The following is a 7,038-nucleotide window of genomic DNA, read 5'->3' as shown; positions in this document are numbered from 1 at the left end:
AAGTTGGCTGCGGGGCGGGGCGGGGCGGCGCACAGCTGGCGGAGGAAGGGGTTAAGTTTCGGGAAGCCACCGGATGACGTTGCCGGGCTGGAGTCCGGGCCGGAGGGTGGGGGTGCTGGCGGAAGGCGGCGGGCTGGCTGGGGACGAGGGCGGATTGAATGGGTGACCTCGGGCCCAGCGCGCTGGCCTGCGGGCCGCGGCCACCAGACACGGCGGCGGCCCCGACGGGGCGGGCGGGGACCTCGGGATACGCCGCGGGTGCTGTCCGGGGTCAGAAGCCGGCCGACGCGGTGGCAACTTCCCGGAGTGCGGGACGAGCCTCCCTGCTCCCCCTGGCGGCGGGGCCGCAGCACCGTTTCCCCTGCGGGGCCGCGCGAGGGTGCCCGGCCGTAGCCGAGGCCATCCCGGGTCCTGTCCGACCTGTCCCTCCCGAAGCCACGATGAATGGACCGGCAGTGCCAGGCCTGGGCGGAAGCAGACACCTCCGGCCCGGCCGGTCAAGCGCGCTGGCACCGGGCCCGCTCTGGCCCGCCAGGCTCCCCGGCTGCGCCCGGGGCAAGGAGGCCGCCGGCCGGTGCTTCAAGCGGAGTTGCTTTAGAGACACCCCACCCCCGTTTGCGAATTGTAAACCACCAGCTGTAGCTCTGTTGGTGCTACGCTCGGTGGACGGTACTTGAACCAAGTCATTTTGCTCAAGGTCTCCCATTTCCCCATCTGGAAAAACGGGGTTCCTGATTGCCTCTGCTTGGGAAAACATTTACAGAGTGGTTAACTAGTATTGATCGCCCGAGTATGTTTTAAGGCATGTGAGGAGACAAGCGGGAGGGGGGGGCGGGGCTGGCGCGCACCTGGCTCCTGCAATTACCTGCTGTAGTCACTAAGGGCTGCAGAAGTCACACACCTGGAATTCACACCTAGAACACCTGAGGCTAATGTCTCCCAACCTCTCTGAGTTTCCTTATCTCTAGCATGGAGATAGTACCACCCCCTCACAGTAAGGGTCAGGGGAACTGGGCAGGAAGTGTGGGATCTTGTGCAAGCCCCAGGCAGTTTGGCAATAGCTCCTGGGGTCAGAGGTCAGGACCGGCTGGGAAGCACCAAGGAAATGAAACTTTGGCGGCGGCTCTGTGGAGTCTCCCACATCTCTATTTGCTTAGTATTCATTCAGTGTGTTTAAGCCCTCTGGTTAGTGCCTGGGTAGTTGTGGCCAGTAGGACCGCACATTTAACACAGACCTGTACAGTAAAGTATTCTCAAACCATCCCCACCACCTCCTTACAGTTTCCCAACTGTCCTTGTTTGTTCATCTGACACACACAGAAATCTTTGTGATTCCCCAGCATGCTATGTAACTGGGTACTGTCTTAATTTAATGTGTTAATGAACTTCCCAAAGGGCAGCCCATTATGGTCTGCCAACTTGTTTCTCTTTAGAAACAGCTTCCTGTTCTGTGGACCTGGAGATGCCACTTCCCTCTCTATTTCAGTATGAGAGGAGAGAGAGGTCAGGGGAGACCTTAGTAAGTTTCCCTTTAGATGGCAGGGCAAGCCTGGATAGACTGGCTTGGGCCACTTGAGGCCTAGAAGAGTCTGAGATTGGGAGATCAGTGCAAGAAGGGATCTTGGGGTTTGGCAGGAAAGGGTTTTCAGTGCATGGAGCTGTGGGCATGTTATAGCAGCGCTCTTTTCCTTTCATGTTTAGCACTTGACCTCTGACCACCTACAAACAGACTAAGTGCTATTATGATGTACAGATATTTATTGATGTGAAAGTTCCCACCCCTCTACCCCCTTTTTGTTGCAGGTTTTACATAGTCCTGGCTGTCCTCTAACTCTATATAGCCTAAGCTGACTTTGAACTCCTGATCCTTCTGCCTCCACCTCCCAAGTTCTGGGATTACAGGTGTGCTCTACCACACCTTGACTTGATGGGAAAGTTTTAAATAAATCTGGAATCAAGTGACATTTGAGCAATTATGCTCTTTGCTGCAATGAACCCTAACTCTGCATGTTACAATAATTATATAGCACCAAACTTACTTTAACTGGTTGAATGCAAGTGATTTAATTGGAATATTGGTTTATTATGTAGCAGGGATACCTTTTAAAAGTGCAGGACCCTGCATTCTTACTTGTTCTTTTATCCCTGGAAGTTTAACTAATAGACAAATGGCATAGGGATAGAGCCAACAGTCCTTGTGATTTTTTTGTCAAAATCTTGTTTCCAAAGGGGGAAATGTCCATTTCCACATTTGGATTATGAGCTGTGCTGTTCCTCTATATCCTGGGTCTGTAATGGTTAAGGCCTCGAAAGTTTCCCTTTCCGTGGAGCAGTGTAAATGTGGACTGCCTGGCTTCTGGATGAGGCCAAGATTGGGGCTCTTAGATTTTGAAGTACAGGGTTTCTGTAATTCATCTGTCTTGAGAAGAGAGTCACAGATCTCAAAAGATAAACAAAGCTGAATGCAACCTAACTTTTAAAGGTTTGCTATTTAGAATCATTTTTCCATGATTGATTGTTTTAAGATACCATACTCCTATGTTTGGGGTAGGTATGTTGGTTACCCATCCAATAGATGAGAATATAGAGGCCCAGCAGGTTTGGGGGCTTATTCTTGTTGCTCCCTGCTAGGTGGCAAGGTTTCAGCTTTCTGAACAGTCTATACGCCATATAACTACCCTGCTGGGACAGTAATTACCTGAGGGAGGACACAGAACTAGAGGATTGAAATGCAGCATTTCAGTGGCAAGAAGGTGTAGAGTCAGATGAAAATTTGGCAGTGCAGGAAGGCACTTTAAATTTCATTTCTTTATGAACAGCCTCTGTTCTAGGCTTGAAAACTCCATACATATAAATTCATGACATGTAGTTTTTTTTTTTTAATTTATGTGTATGAGTATATTGCCTGCATGTAAGTAAGTGAACCTGTGTCGTGAAATACCAGTGGAGGACAGAAGAGGCTGTCGGATCCCCTGGAACTGGAGTTATGGACAGTCGTTTGCTGCCATGTGGGTGCTGGGATTTGAACCTGGGTCTTCTGTAAGAACAACCAGTGTTCTTAACCGCTGAGCCACCTCTTCAGCCCCATGACATGTAGTTCTTGTGTGAAGAAGCTGTGTCTACAACAGCATTGTCCAGTAAGTACCACAGCCGTATAAATTTAAACTCAAAATAGTTAAAATGAAAATTTATCATTCCATTTCTTTACCACACTGCAAATGCTTAGTAGTTGCTATGTAGATTGGCATTATTCCCATCATCTTGAGAAGTTTGACCAGATAGCACTGGGTTTGGATAGCTGCTATTCTCTAAAGGTTCAAGTCCCTGTTCCTCCTGATCACCCCTGGAAATATGAGATGCTGAACCAGGTGAAATGTCCATTCTTTCTGTCAGAACAGATGATTGGTGGCAGTTCATACACTTCAGCCCAGTAGGATGTCATCTTTAGAAAACAATAGTCTCCATTCTGTGTACCTATGGAGCAAAAGGGGTAGGGCAGGAAGGCAAGAATTTTTACCTAAAGCATCAAGATGACCAAATGTATTAAACACGGGGGAAAAGAAAGTAGGTACTATATGGGAAATATAAGGAAAGTATTTTATTCTAAGCGAGAAAGCCTGGGCAAGGGAGGCCACTTAGCATTATAGAATATTAACTCAGGAACTTCCTAGGGCATTGTTTTCTTAGACAAATGCTGAATGACTCTCTTGAAAATGGCAAGCAGACACCCAAGTTTCAAACTAGACACACCTTATGTTTTTCCTTTAAGTGTTGGTAACATGTATCTCTCACCTTTCTCAAAACGAACAGCAACTTTGTAAAGAATGTATTATAAATTCTATGTTTCCAGGTTATTTTGGCAGGGATGGCATGCCTGCCCGGTCCCCAGCCCTTTCACATTCCAGTGTACTGGAGTTTTCTCTTTCGGTGGTGTAAATCATTTCCTGAGCACTGCAGTGTCTGTTCACAGCTTCTTTTATATTCCATATGACTTTGAAAGATCACTGGGCCTTAGGAAGAATTTGTGAATTCTTGGTTGTACTCATGGTCTCATATCAGTCAGTACTCTGTAGACTGACATAAAACTGAAGTTTAGACCTGGGAGTTGTGGCATACATCTTCAATTCCAGTTCTCTGGAGGTAGAGGCAGGCGGATCTGTCTGAGATCGAGGCCAGTTTGGTCTACATAGTGAGTTTCAGGCCAGCTGGGGCTACAGGAGACTCTGTCTTAAACAAACAAAACACAAAAGGCAAAACCCCAAACAAAAAAACCCAAACTGAAGTTTAAAGAAAACTACCGGTGATAGGCAGCTAGTTAATCTCTTGCTGGTCAGAGAGGAGGCCCACTGAGATTGTGCCAAAGTTATCATCTATTTATAGTGATAATGAATATCATCAGATGACTCAAAAGTTTGACTAAATGACCATTGTGAACCCAAACCTTTAATTCTGTACCCTAACCCTGGGTAGGCCGTAACCAGACAAGGGTCTATGTTAGGATGTCTCTAGACAGACTCCAAACCGGTGCCTTTGTGGTTGGTTGGAAGGAACTTGGAGCAATTGGCATTTATTCGACCAATCCCATGTATTAATTAAACCGCCTTTTAAAAACAGATTTTTTTTTTTTCCTATTAAAATTTAGGTTTTTTTTTTTTAAGATTTTCATAAGAAAAATGAAAATTCTGTCTGGTTTCTTGTGTGGCATCTGTGAGCTGTGGCTGACCTCTCTGGGCAGTCTGTGCCCTCCTTCAGCAGCATCTTACTTTGGTGTATGTGGCATGCTTGGCGTCACTGAGGTGGCACCCAGTGTGACTGGTTTGCAGCAGCCTCTCCAGAGCTGCCTTGTGCTGTAGCTTAGGATGTGAGCAGCCCTGTGTGGGGGTTCTAGTCCCAGGAGTGAGCATTGTGCCCTTTCCTCCTCCCTGGCCTTCAGTGTCCTTCCTGCTTCTGTAAAGTGAAAGCAGACCAGGTGGCTCCATCTCAGGCCACAGGCCTTGGTTTATCTTTAACTCCTTGCTCTCAAACCTGCAAATCCCAGCAGTTCTGCCTTCCAAATGCAGTTCAAGTCTGGCCTTTCTCACCATCTCTGCTGGTTCTACTCCATCGTCCTGTCACCTCACCTCAAGCATGTTTTATTATTAGCCTTCAAAGTAGTCCCCTATCTCTGACCTCATCCCTGCCTTTTAGAGTGCTCTAGAGCTAATCATGTCTGTCCAGGGTCTTCCCAGCAGTCCCCAGTTCCCCACTTGGACTTGGACTTCATTTCTGGCACCTACCTTTGCTCTACTCCAGCTACACTGGCCACCTCTGTTCTTCTGGCCTGGGTTTGCCGCAGGACTTTGGTTGTGCTTTTACTTGGGGAGCTTTTCCCAGAAAGCCACACAGTTGCTCCCCATCTGCCTCAGGTCTACTGACCACCTTGTTTCAAGTGACACCCTCCTACCCTGTCCAGCCCCTGCTGCATAGCTTTCTTCTCATTCTTACCACTTGGTATGTCCTGTATTTGGCTTATTTGTCATCATCACCACTGGAATACAAGCTCTACTAACACAGGGACATTATCTTTTCCCTTCCCTCAGATGTCCCAGAATCCAGAATAGTGGTGGTACCTAGTAGATGTCCAGGCTCTCTGGGCTAAAAAGATTTTCTAGTGGAAGTCTAATCGTTCAGCCTAAAGTAGTTTGGATTCCTGGAGCATCAAATATAAACACAAAAACAGATCCCAGAGCCAAATGCAAGTGAGTTTTGGATAACCTCCAGACTGGCTCCAGTTGAGAAATTGACAAGAACTGGAGTGCTGCTCAAGCTCCATCAGCCCTGTGCTACCCTCAGAGGCCAGAGATATAAGTGAGCCCTGGAGCAGGGACTTGGACTTGAGTGCTGCCTCTTTCCTAGGCTACAGGTCTACAGGTCTGTTTCATTGCTCTTAGGACTGACTGCCTGTGTGTCTCTTCATAGCAACTTGGCAGGACCAGATTCCAGGAGGAGCATTAGCAGGGGGAACCCCACATTTCCTTGGGTATAGCAGAGTACTGGGTGGGGCCTGCAGAGGAACTAGCCTATCCAGGAAACAAAATGTTATTTTTGGTTTGAACAGTGTGGTGGCTTGTTCTGAAAAGAGTTAAGTTTTGTGTTTAGAGAGTAAATGTATTCCTTAATGGTAAGAAGTTGTCCTTTTTGTGTGTGTGTGGTCTTTTTGAGACAGGGTCTTCCTGTAGCCCCAGTTGTCCTGGAACTCACTATGTTCACCAGGCTGGCCTTGAGCTCATAGAGATCTGCCTGCCTCTGCCTCCCGAGTGCTGAGACTAAAGGCGTGTACCACCACAACCAGCAGGAAAAAGTCTTGTAGTTGGAATGATATCTGCTGTTCTCCTGGTTAGACTTTGTGAGGAGTGAGAAGAGTTGATAAGATTATGCTCCTGCTGCTCCTGCATCCTCCCCTCATGGTTGTGTCTCCTCTAAGGACCTTTGCATGGAAACTGGCTGAGGTGGAGGAAACTGGGCTGAAGTAGGGAGGTCCATTTGGTAAGTCAGCTCTAGCCCCATCCTTTATTTTTCTCTTCTACTGTCCTACTTTAGGCAACGAAATAACAAGTGTGTTTTGGAGTCATGGCCCTTTGTGGTGGAAACATTGAGTGACTCCTTTTACCCAGAAGGGTGAAAGACCATTGATCGTACCTAGGAGGTATGTTTTCTGGACTTCTCATTCAGTGATTAAAATATGCAGCTCAACTATATCAAAACCAGTTTTGTTTTCCATGAAGACTGGTTCTGTATATTCAGTGTGGCTTTATTTCCATTGCTATATTATCTCCATCCCATGTTTGTACCGTAGTAGTTAGAAAAGTCACTTAGTAGTAATCACAGTGATTGAGGAAAGCAAAGAGTAAATTAATTATTAAAAGTCATATTAGTGACATGTCAAGGGACTTCTAAAAGGCCAACTTTAATCATGCCCCTGAAACATAGTTACTCTTTACTGTTAGAAGTCGCTTCCCCTATAAGTTGGAAGATTCTGACTTTTTGTACAGTTTTAAT

General features: G+C 47.0%; 1 protein-coding gene across 3 annotated transcripts in view; it reads left to right on the top strand.

The window, feature by feature from the left end:
• The window catches only part of Rrbp1 (ribosome binding protein 1), a 65,699-nt gene that overhangs the window by 569 nt on the left and 58,092 nt on the right, over window positions 1–7,038 (top strand). The window lies entirely within an intron of this gene.

This window comes from Nannospalax galili, unplaced genomic scaffold, assembly GCF_000622305.1.
Source record: "Nannospalax galili isolate Female #2095 unplaced genomic scaffold, S.galili_v1.0 scaffold245, whole genome shotgun sequence".
NCBI classification, from domain to species: Eukaryota; Metazoa; Chordata; class Mammalia; order Rodentia; family Spalacidae; genus Nannospalax; species Nannospalax galili.
Note: the sequence above shows the minus strand (reverse complement) of the source record. Positions and strands in the feature narration are given on the sequence as shown.